Source organism: Montipora foliosa, chromosome 7 (genome assembly GCF_036669935.1).
Source record: "Montipora foliosa isolate CH-2021 chromosome 7, ASM3666993v2, whole genome shotgun sequence".
Taxonomy (NCBI): Eukaryota; Metazoa; Cnidaria; class Anthozoa; order Scleractinia; family Acroporidae; genus Montipora; species Montipora foliosa.
In genome coordinates, this window is record NC_090875.1 from 20,644,861 (window position 1) to 20,652,360 (window position 7,500).

Here is a 7,500-nt window from a genome sequence, read left to right on the forward strand (position 1 = left end):
GACAACGTTCTGAGCTTAGTAAATGTTTATGAATGTTTCGCCTAGTTGTTATATAGTGCAAACGATTTTTCAAATATTCTGGAACTCAAGGTGATGTTCGTAACATCAAAACATGTCTTGGAAATTAAAAAATGTCGTAATCTTGTTAAAGATAACGATTTGCTTTCTGCTGTCTCGACCTTTTGGTTCCATTATCCACGAAATACAAGGTTCAAGTTTTTCATCAAATGGAGCCCTTTGAAGAAAACGACAAAACTTTTAAGATTATAAGACATGTTTCGACAGAAACGTCTGTCATCTTCAGTTGATTAATGTACAAAGCGTTAGAACTTGAATTTATAAGTAGGAACAAGTGCTTATTATGCTAGTAACAACGGAATGTACATAAAACGTGACAATGTGAGAATTAAAAGGATAGTTTAAGATTTATCTAACGTTTTGTACATTAATCAACTGAAGCTAACAGAAATTTCTGTAAAAACATGTCGTATAATCTTAAAAGTTTTGTCTTTTTTTTTTTTAAGTTCTGATTTGCCTGCTAATATCAAGATCCTGTGGAAATAGAGCCCTGCTTTAAAACTGAATTTCTTTTTTCCATTCTTTTAAAAGCGCTCCCGGAGCCAGGAGATGCGATTCATTCACTTTGTCTTCCTTTGATTGGATCAAGAATTGGACCAAGAATTGTTTGTTGGAAGTTTTTTCACGATCACTAAACAAAAAGTGTGCGATAAACCATAATACTACCCTTTACTAAAAACCTACCTGTTTCCACCTTTTCTCCGGGATTCTCAATGGGTGCTTTGTTTTTCGAAGGAATGAACTACGATATTAATAGCGCTTGTCGACTTCGTCCCAAGTCTTTAAATCATGATGTGGGCGGAACATTCTTCAACTTTGATAGATCACGTGTCTCCGCGTTAATCGAGGGCTTTTGTAATGCTATACCCTCTCGATAATCCTCGACGAATATCAACGATTTATCCGAACAACAAATAATATCACAAACAGCGGGATCGGTAATCAGAATTCGAAGTACCTACATGCAATGTGTTTTAGCGCGAAAGTAGAAATTTGTTTTATTAGTAGTTTTCTTTCTCATTGGTCGCCTTACAGGTGTGATTTTTCGTTTCTTTTGGGTTAGTGACTCATTCATTGACCTCTGTCCCCTGCCTCACTCAAAACTGGCGTTTTCAAAGAACTCAACTGGAAATAACTTAAGATTGTAAGTGTTAATAATGATCTTCAAAGGTACTTACTAAAATTTGACCAATTTCCTTATTAAATGAATTCTTCTAGTGATTTATTTGTTGGGTCAAAGATCGAATTGATTTACCTACTCCAGGTTACTTATGTAAACAGCTGGGCAGATAAGCTCTTTGTGCTTGACGTGTGGGTCTCTATATGTGTTTACGATAGGTGTTTTTGACCGGGTTTTGGCACCAAATACCTCTTAGATTATAGCAAGGCGTGGCCACTGACTGTGAAACCCTATCTGACAGCAGCTTTTTGACTTTGTTTAGCCTGCGCATTCGAGCAGTCAAGCATGCTCTTCATGTACCTCGAACTTCTGGAAGCCTTCTAGCAGGCTAGTCTTCGTAGAATAAAACTGTCAGTAACCGTTTGTCAATTGTGGCAACAACAAAAAAACAGGATTTTTTTTCCTTTCTTCCACCCTTTTTACATTGGAAATCAATATTGTTGACACAACCTAGTCACCTCTTTACTGACACCCATTGAATTCATTAACGGTGGACCATTCCTGCACTTTGACAGATCACGAAAAAGTGGTATAGCTTCTTTAAAAACTCCAGCAACAGAGAGGGCAAAGAAAGGTAATACAGTTTGCCAAACTCTTACTGCGAAACTCGAAGATCCGTGAACATTGGTGTGATTATTTATAGTATCCTATTGTGGGTTTTACTCTTCTTAATCACTATACATACAAGGTTGAAACGTCCTTCATATCTGGCTGCTATGTCGTGGATAATGGGACCAAAAGCTCGAGACAGCAGAAAGCAAATCGTTACCTTTAAGAAGATTACGACATTTTTTTTCTTTCCAAGACATGTTTCGATGTTACGAACATCATCGTCAGTTACAGAATATTTGAAAGACCGTTAGGACTATATAACAACTAGGCGAAACATGCATAATTAATTATGATTAAGTGACAAAAATTACATATTTGAGTGAGTTACAAAGTGTTTGAAAGAATGTAAAGCCTAAAGCGTAAGTGTCAGGTGACGTGATGAACTTGTTGGTTTAAATTAGGCTTTTCCCGATTTATATGCATAACCTCCTTAAGTTTAAGTTGAAATTTAGTAGGGGCGGAATCAAGGATTTCGAAACAATCCGCACAGCAAGATTGACGACAACGTTCTGAGCTTAGTAAATGTTTATGAATGTTTCGCCTAGTTGTTATATAGTGCAAACGATTTTTCAAATATTCTGGAACTCAAGGTGATGTTCGTAACATCAAAACATGTCTTGGAAATTAAAAAATGTCGTAATCTTGTTAAAGATAACGATTTGCTTTCTGCTGTCTCGACCTTTTGGTTCCATTATCCACGAAATACAAGGTTCAAGTTTTTCATCAAATGGAGCCCTTTGAAGAAAACGACAAAACTTTTAAGATTATAAGACATGTTTCGACAGAAACGTCTGTCATCTTCAGTTGATTAATGTACAAAGCGTTAGAACTTGAATTTATAAGTAGGAACAAGTGCTTATTATGCTAGTAACAACGGAATGTACATAAAACGTGACAATGTGAGAATTAAAAGGATAGTTTAAGATTTATTTAACGTTTTGTACATTAATCAACTGAAGCTAACAGAAATTTCTGTCGAAACATGTCGTATAATCTTAAAAGTTTTGTCTTTTTTTTTAAAGTTCTGATTTGCCTGCTAATATCAAGATCCTGTGGAAATAGAGCCCTGCTTTAAAACTGAATTTGTTTTTTCCATTCTTTTACAAGCGCTCCCGGAGCAAGGAGATGCGATTCATTCACTTTGTCTTCCTTTGATTGGATCAAGAATTGGACCAAGAATTGTTTGTTGGAAGTTTTTTCATGATCACTAAACAAAAAGTGTGCGATAATAAACCATAATACTACCCTTTACTAAAAACCTACCTGTTTCCACCTTTTCTCGGGGATTCTCAATGGGTGCTTTGTTTTTCGAAGGAATGAACTACGATATTAATAGCGCTTGTCGACTTCGTCCCAAGTCTTTAAATCATGATGTGGGCGGAACATTCTTTAACTTTGATAGATCACGTGTCTCTGCGTTAATCGAGGGCTTTTGTAATGCTATACCCTCTCTATAATCCTCGACGAATATCAACGATTTATCCGAACAACAAATAATATCACAAACAGCTGGATCGGTAATCAGAATTCGAAGTACCTTCATGCAATGTGTTTTAGCGCGAAAGTAGAAATTTGTTTTATTAGTAGTTTTCTTTCTCATTGGTCGCCTTACAGGTGTGATTTTTCGTTTCTTTTGGGTTAGTGACTCATCCAATGACCTCTGTCCCCTGCTTCACTCAAAACTGGCGTTTTCAAAGAACGCAACTGGAATTAACTTAAGATTTTAAGTGTTTATAATGATCTTCAAAGGTACTTACTAAAATTTGAACAAAGTTCCTTATTAAATGAATTCTTCTAGTGATTTATTTGTTGGATCAAAGATCGAATTGATTTACCTACTCCAGGTTACTTATGTAAACAGCTGGGCAGATAAGCTCTTTGTGCTTGACGTGTGGGTCTCTATATGTCTTTACGATAGGTTTTTTTTGACCGGGTTTTTGCACCAGTAACTACTCCACTGACGTCTTCGGAAAAAATCGTGATTCTTTAAACCGAAACCGTTGACGAGTTTCTTTAGTTGATTAAACGCGTTGTCGTTGTAAAGGGAGCTTTTTTCGTAATTTGAACTGTCGAGTTATTCCTGCCAAAAAACCGAAGGACGTAGCCAAGGTTGGAATAGGCGGAAGATAAAGCTTTTCCATGATTCTTTGGATCAGCCAAGAAATCCAATGTGTACTTGTTCAATTTTTTTCCGGAAAGTGTGAAATCACAAAATCCCCGCTTTTAAAGTATTGATGTGAGTTTATGCCACAAAGATTTTTTCTGAGGATAACCGAGTAAAGGGACTGCAACCCTTTTTTGCGCCATCTCCACTAAAATAATTACAAAAATACCTTTGATCTGTTAAATTGTGAAAGGTGAAATGGTACTGATCAAATGAGAACATTTTCCAGATGTTTGAGACACGTATTTGTAAATATTAGATCTGGAATATCACATTAGTAGATGCAGGGAGATAACAGAAATTTTTTTCGGACATGGGAGATTATAACGCCTATCCCGACCGCAAGAAAACGATCTCAGCGTGAAACTGTACTTACAGTAGAAGTAACTTGCGTTTTCAGCGGGGTTAGTGTTTGGATGGGAGACCAAAACAATATACCCCTCACGAAACAGAAGCATCGGACCGAAAATACTATCAACGCTAACAAATGCGAACTCAGCAAGGTCCATATTTTGTTAGCTTGCTTTATGCAAAACAAGAACATCATTCTAAAAGCTTATTCTACGCAAAAAGTAGGTTCTGGAGGTAATTTTGAGAGTGGAAATCAAGGTTACGCGGCAGACGGCAAATACGAAACTCACGATTTAATTCAGGTAACACACCAGAAGACGCTAACCTCATTTTGACAAGAAAATGCTTTACTATTGCCATAAAAAACTATCTAGTTAAGCTCGCATATCATAAAACATGATGTATTCATAAAGGCCACCTTTTCCAGCGAACAATTTTTTGAAACAAACAACATATTTGCTATTAGAGGCAAAAACCCCTTCTATTTCATTACGTGCGTGAAGAGAAGAAACTCAATCGTGTCAAATATGCGCATTATTGCAACAAACTAAATTTCAGGATCAAACCGTTTCCATGAAGAACCCTTTCCTTGAATAATGAAGCACAAAATACACGACAAGCTTTCTTTCAAATAATTCTTGGCCGTTACATTTCCAATTATTTTTTTAACGTGACTGAGACTGTGCAGAGTTGATCATAGATCCACGTAAGGTGTTCGATTCGTTCAATCGTTCTTTGTCTTTGTTGAACCCATAAGTTACCAGAGAATTTTCCATTTGATTTCAGTGTTCTACATAACCGTCACACTTGGTTAAATATTATTTTAGAAATACAGCTCACTTTGATTTCGGCTCGACGGGCGATAAATTGTTGTCCAAGTCCATTACTCGTCGCTTTTGAGATTCCAGGTGTTGGTTTTTCACCGCCTGCCTGGTTTATCCAACTGACTTTCCATTATTGAGCTTCATAAGGGTATATTTTATTCAAAGATCCACTAAAACGCCATTCGCGTTACATGACTTTCGACGCCATTGCAGGCTAAGTTAATGATTCTGCTGTGTAGAAATCTACGCATTTCCACTACCCTCTCGATCTTAAGAAAATACGCGCAGAGGGCTCTATGCACAAAGACACCACTTACCAGGGGAGTGACAGGCAAGACTTTTACCGACACGGAAAATAAAAAAAATTATGATAATCTACCCATTTTCCGACTGGGATTGCCATACGGCAACCCAGTAATTAAAAACCGTGCCCAAGTGCACCTTTGCAAGAATCGAAGCTATAATCTTGAACCGCTGACCGGTTGAGCATCAGAAAGGGATCAAAACTCTGACCGGATCAATACCGAGGGTCTTTAAATAACTGAGCAGAAGAGAAAGTGCTGCATTTGAAATAACATTTGGATACTGCCTTAAATTTTTAATGACAAAGAGACACTCTAGTCTTCTTAGATAAGGACGATAAAACGTAGCCCCCTCACATCACTTGTGTAGGATGTTAACAAATCCTGCCTACAGTTCGACAAGAACTGTGTGGTTGTCTCTCACTCACTATTTGATTTCAGTTAAGATTTCAAACTGCACGGCTGCCCTTTGCGCCAAAACAAAAGCAGTCTGGCAAAGTCCCCCACAAAGTGTTGTTAGCAGAAAAGTTATCAAAAGATTTGCTAACCCAAACACTGATTGAATTAAGAATAGGAAACACAGAAAACTATATCAGATTTGATGCCCCCAAATAACATTCTAACAACCGGCATTTTTTGATCGCGCATTCAAGCATCCTCTTCTCAAGTTCGTTTGCTACAAAAAAAAGTGCGAAATGATCTCAGCTATTTCGGATTTTTCAACTACCGCTAATTTTCTCTCTTATCAATAATTAAGACACCGTTGCTTAGACATTTTAAAGTTCTAATCTTTGACTCGCACTTTCCCCAAGCTCGTTTCTCCTCACCTTAAAGATTTTTTGCTCGTTTTTTCCAGTTACCTAATACCAGGCAAAAAAACAAGAAATTGGTTGAAATTCTTCTTTTTCTGCGATGCAAAATCAAATGCTCATTCCCAACTTGAAGTTTCTGACTTAAGTATTGAACAATTATTCACCGAGCCTGAGGTGAATAATTGTTTTAGTATAATTACATAGGTGATTATTTAAAAAATATGCATTTTCTTTACGACAATTAATTTCTTCGTCCGTCACCTCGACAAAACGGCTTGGGGACATTTTGAAAAAACCGATTGGGTGGTTATGGGGCAATAATTACGTCAATCAGCGCAGAGAATTTTCGATAATCACATATGCTTACTGCCCAATCTAGATGAGCTTATTCAGTCCCCAAGACTGCAGCAAGGAATGGACATTAGCAGATCCAGTTAAAATAATGCAAATTATCTGACAGGATAGATTTTTAAACGCAAGGAAATTAATCTTTTGTGCAACGTTTTAGTTTATAATTATTAACTTGGACCAACGTAATTTTTACAATTGTAAGCTCAATGCCGGGTAATAACTTGTTCTCGGCACGTTTGAATCTTGTAACTTGTAAAGTATTAAAAGTACACCAAGCAATTTGATTATTACGAATGGTTTCAGCGATAGCTTTACAAGTTCAGTAGAACAAGTTATAGCGTCATTTGGGCTACGATATTGAAGCGTCACCTTTTGAATGAGCCCTTGCCGATACCATCGCTTTAGTTTCTTCTCATGATTGTTATGTTCATATTGGTTAGTAGAAATCAAAACTCATCGAGATCAGAGATTTGCCCGCAAAGCGCTGAGATAAATCCTCTTTAGGATCATGTTTACTGACTGAATTAAAAGAAACAAAACTCTTTCGAATACCCCCAAAATAACATCCCAACAAAGATTTTTCTTGTCGTACACTCAAGCGTGCTCTTCTCGACATTTCCTGCAAAAAAAAGCGTCAAACGATCTTAGCTATTTCGGATTTCTCACACCTGACTACTGTAAAATTTCTTCATCAATATTTAAAAAAGCGTTGATTAAACGTTTTAACGTTCTAACCTTTGACTCACAGCTTTCCCCGGCAAATTTCGTCTCACATCACCCTAACGAGTTTCTTTCTCTTTTTGCCAATTTAAATTGCTAAGTTTAT

General features: G+C 36.9%; 1 protein-coding gene across 2 annotated transcripts in view; it reads right to left on the bottom strand.

Annotated features, from left to right (window-relative positions):
- LOC138011279 (uncharacterized) overlaps positions 1–3,192 on the bottom strand; it is a 9,235-nt gene extending 6,043 nt beyond the window's left edge. Inside the window, exon 1 of one of the 2 annotated variants that reach the window (XM_068858236.1) lies at positions 3,134–3,192. The gene's annotated coding sequence lies outside the window, so the exon portion shown is untranslated. Of the gene's footprint in view, positions 1–762; positions 869–3,133 lie in introns of those variants that run through there. The other variant, XM_068858235.1, reaches the window with a different exon arrangement.
- Positions 3,193–7,500: the final 4,308 nt, after the last annotated feature.